Source organism: Parambassis ranga, chromosome 15 (genome assembly GCF_900634625.1).
Source record: "Parambassis ranga chromosome 15, fParRan2.1, whole genome shotgun sequence".
Taxonomy (NCBI): Eukaryota; Metazoa; Chordata; class Actinopteri; family Ambassidae; genus Parambassis; species Parambassis ranga.
Genome location: NC_041035.1, coordinates 21,878,707 through 21,883,031, shown reverse-complemented (window position 1 = coordinate 21,883,031; position 4,325 = coordinate 21,878,707).

Genomic DNA, 4,325 nt, shown 5'->3' with positions numbered 1-4,325 from the left:
CGATCAGAGGTCACATGACTTATGAACACATTCTGTTATTATTATAAAACAATGATCAGACAGAAGAGGCGCATTTAACCCTGCAGATTATTTCACAGGTTAACCCTTCAGCACGTCTTCAGATTATTTCACAGGTTAACCCTTCAGCACGTCTTCAGATTATTTCACAGGTTAACCCTTCAGCACGTCTTCAGATTATTTCACAGGTTAACCCTTCAGCACGTCTTCAGATTATTTCACAGGTTAACCCTTCAGCACGTCTTCAGATTATTTCACAGTTTAACCCTTCAGCACGTCTTCAGATTATTCAGCTGCTAATAAACAGAAACCTCCGACTGTACACATTAAACACTGACCGTCCTCTGAGTCCACTTAAATCATTTGGAGTCTCTCTAATCTGTAATCTGTGTTTCACTGAGTGTGTGTGAGTGTGTGTGTGATGTCCACAATAAAAAGAAGAAAAAGGAGATTAAAGTGGAATTTAACATTTTGCTTTAATTATCTCTGATAAGCAGATTCCTCTAATTGCTTTTTAAAACCAGTTGACCATTTTTACCTTCACACACACACACACACACACACACACACACACACACACACTGCCTGCCAGCCTGCCTCAATCCTGGGGGATTAAACAGTAACTTGGCCCTAATTTCAGACTGACTTTCATCAGCTTCGTTTTCAGGTTAAATAACAGATTTAAAGTGATCAGTGGACACAAACAGGAAGCAGCCCCAGCACAGGCAGCCAATCAGAGAGCAGCAGGACGGCGAGGGACCCGTCTCACATGTTGGAGTGAATATGATTGTGTGCTGCTGCTGAACATAAACCGACTGAAGGTATTGATCAGAGCGGCTGACCACGCCTGCACAGGCGGCCTGCAGCCGGCCGAGCAGGTGCGAGCGCGAGGAGGAAGACGACACGTTGTTTTCACGTTTCTGCTTTACTGTAATCTGTCGTTATGTTACAATCTGAACAGATTTGCAGTTCTGTAATCTGGCTTCTTTCAGACAGAGAACAGTTGTTTGTTTGGTCTAACAGAGTCAATAACGATTATTGGACCTGAGGATCATTTATTATGATTATTGTTGTGAGTGTAATGAACACACACACAGACACACACAGTGTGTTTGTGTGCAGCTTGTACAGATAACACAGTGTAAGACATGTAAGAGTCTCGATTAAACCTGTGTGTTTAACTTATGTTTGATGTGGATTGCCTTTATATGCAGGAGGAGATTGATTATGTGTGCTGAATAATCTGCAGATTAAGGCCTGTTGTTCTTTCAGGGCTTCATCTTCATCGTTGTATTTCTGCCCGTGTGTGTGTGTTGTTGTATTTCTGCCCGTGTGTGTGTGTCGTTGTATTTCTGCCCGTGTGTGTGTCGTTGTATTTCTGCCTGTGTGTGTGTGTGTCGTTGTATTTCTGCCTGTGTGTGTGTGTGTCGTTGTATTTCTGCCTGTGTGTGTGTGTCGTTGTATTTCTGCCTGTGTGTGTGTGTCGTTGTATTTCTGCCTGTGTGTGTGTGTCGTTGTATTTCTGCCTGTGTGTGTGTGTCGTTGTATTTCTGCCTGTGTGTGTGTGTCGTTGTATTTCTGCCTGTGTGTGTGTGTCGTTGTATTTCTGCCTGTGTGTGTGTGTTGTTGTATCTCTGCCCGTGTGTGTGTGTCAGAGGATCAGCTGACTGTGCTGCGCTGCTCCTCAGCTTCACCTACACATGCAGGAAGGAAACCTCAGCTTAACGTCGACTCTAACATCTAGAGCCATCTCAACTTCAGCACGCTAATCTCTGAGCTAATGTCTGAGCTAACAGTCCGCTGGCTAACTTAGCTCAGCCACTCTTAGCTCCCTAACAGGCAGCATCAGGGCCACTTTCTGCACTGATTTAAATCAATGATCAATAAAAAGACCTGTTGTAGCTCTGGTTGGAGCGAGAGCATCAGACACACCGCGGTCCTGAAGCAGAGTGATAATCAATACAAACGGTTGTGGTGCAAGTTGAATGAAAGTTTCATGGCCTCCGCCCTGCTGAAAGCAGCTGTGTGTTGGCGGCTTTATTGATTATTTCAGCGTGGTGAAAGGAGGAGGCGGGGCTCCCCTGAGAGCGGCTCGGCCCACTAAAGACCGGTCAGGGAGCCCCAGAGGAGCAGCACATGAGGGGCCCCCCATGAGGGGCAGCGGGTCCCTGCAGCCTCCATCACAGCAGCTTCACTTTCACTTGTTGGACTCTGTCAGTTCCAGAATCAAGGCTCAGGCAGGGCCTCCTGCGTGTGGCGGTGCTGCTGCGGTCAGTTGGACTCAGAGTTAATGAGACCAATTACAGCTGCGGCCGCCGGAGCACGCTGCGCAGCCTGTAAGCGATAGCGGTCGTTCAGCCGGCAGACGGCGGCTTCTCCTCATTGTTGTTTCAGCTCTATTGTTTACCACCAGCAACGGTAACAATAGTCTGGCCACGCGTCCACACCCCGCCCCCCCGCCCTCTGTGGCCCACTAATTATTCATAAATGCACATTTATGCAAATAGCCCGGATAGATTAACCCAATTCAGGCATGTAAACAGCTCCTGGGTCAGGATTAAAGTTTTTAAATTAGTGTCTGGAGGTCTGGACCATATACTCTTACATGAGCCCCCCCTCATTTACATCCTGTAATCTGCCAGAAAGTGCAGGAGGCCACGCCAGACAAACACCAGAGAAACCTGCAGTCTGCCTGCTGCCATTAGCTCTAATGGCTAATGATTAAAAACATTAATACTGTATGCAGGGTGTCTGAGCACGCTCTGTGGCCACCAGGCGTCATGCCGCCTGCACACGATGCCAGCGCGTGCCCCGCTCAGTGAGCTGGATGCATTATGCTAATTTAAGGCTGGACCTCTGCTGTCTGAGGGGCGGCCGCTCCCTGCAGGTAACACGGACAGGAAGTGAAGAACTTTAACACGACCTCTGATTTACATCATCATCAAGACGCGTTCCCAGACTGGAGCGGTCGACCTTTAACCCCGCGCCGCCCTGCTCCGGCCCCCAGGTGGGTTTTAAAAGGTTCATCTGTGTCTGAGCCGGTGTTCAAACACGGGAAATGTGAGTGTGTGTTAGCTAACCACAGCTACAGGCTGCTAACGCTGTGCTAGCGCTCTGAGTGACAGCTAATGGTTGCTGCTAGCTGCTGCTCAGGGGGCGTGGCTTCTGGTGCGCCTGTGATTAATCTGGATGCTAATTCTTCAGACGGTAATTACAACCTCAGTTTGCTGCTCTCTGCTCCACCATGTGTCTGCCGCCTCCCCCACCCTCCTCACCCCACCCTCCACGTCTTCCTTTCCATCTCTGCTTCCCTCTCTCCTTCTCCATCTGTCGCCCCCCTCCCCCCTCCCATATTGTCATAATTAGGAGGGAATTCCAGGAGTGTCAGTTACCAACAGCCTCCGTCAGCTCCACCACCGACCTCCTCTGTGGGTTTGGATCAATATTTAGAGTTCTTCAGTCCACGCTCGGCGCCGGTCAGGTGACTCAGTGATGTAACCTGTGACGTGCTCACGTGGCGATCACAGTGATGCTGACTAAACAGAAAGGCTAACAGCCAATCAGGACACACACCAACTTTAGTGAGAGAGTGAAGCTCCACCCTCACTCATCTGTGACCCCGGAGCAGAGTGTGTGTGTGTGTGTGCGTGTTAATAAGTGGAAAGTGTGTCAGGATTAAAACAAACGAGGCTAAGAACAGATTGGAGGAGGAGACAATGAGAAGGAAATCGGGTTAAAACATCACAAATATTAATTTGACACTTAAAGTTCACCTTCATGATGTCACAGAGGGTCAGAGGGCGGCCATCTTTGATCTGCTGCGTCTGCAGCCTGTGAAAAGCTGAAGATACAGACACATGTTTGAAAACAGGCGGCAGGCGGAACATCAAGACATCTGTCATTTTTATTTATTTTTTTTTTTTATTTATTTTAGATACTGTATTAATCCCAGGGAAATTCGTTACGGCTGCTGCACAAGCAGTGTCATACAATGACTAGCAAGGCGCGCCACAGGCTAGGGTGAAGTGTCTTGCCCAAGAACACACAACAGTGACTAGGGAGGAGTTGGGATCGAACCACCAATCTTCCGGTTATTGGACAACCCTGCTATCCCACTGCGCCACTGTTGCCTGTCATGTGACTATGTTCATGTCTCCATCCTCCAGGCTCTGAGCTGCTGCTGAACCAGGCGTGGTTCTGACCAGAGTCAGAACACAACAGTCCTCTACACACATGCTAGCTGCTACATGCTAGCTCCAGGGACCCTCAGCGTGCGCCCCCCCCCAATGATTCCTCGACGCTCCGTC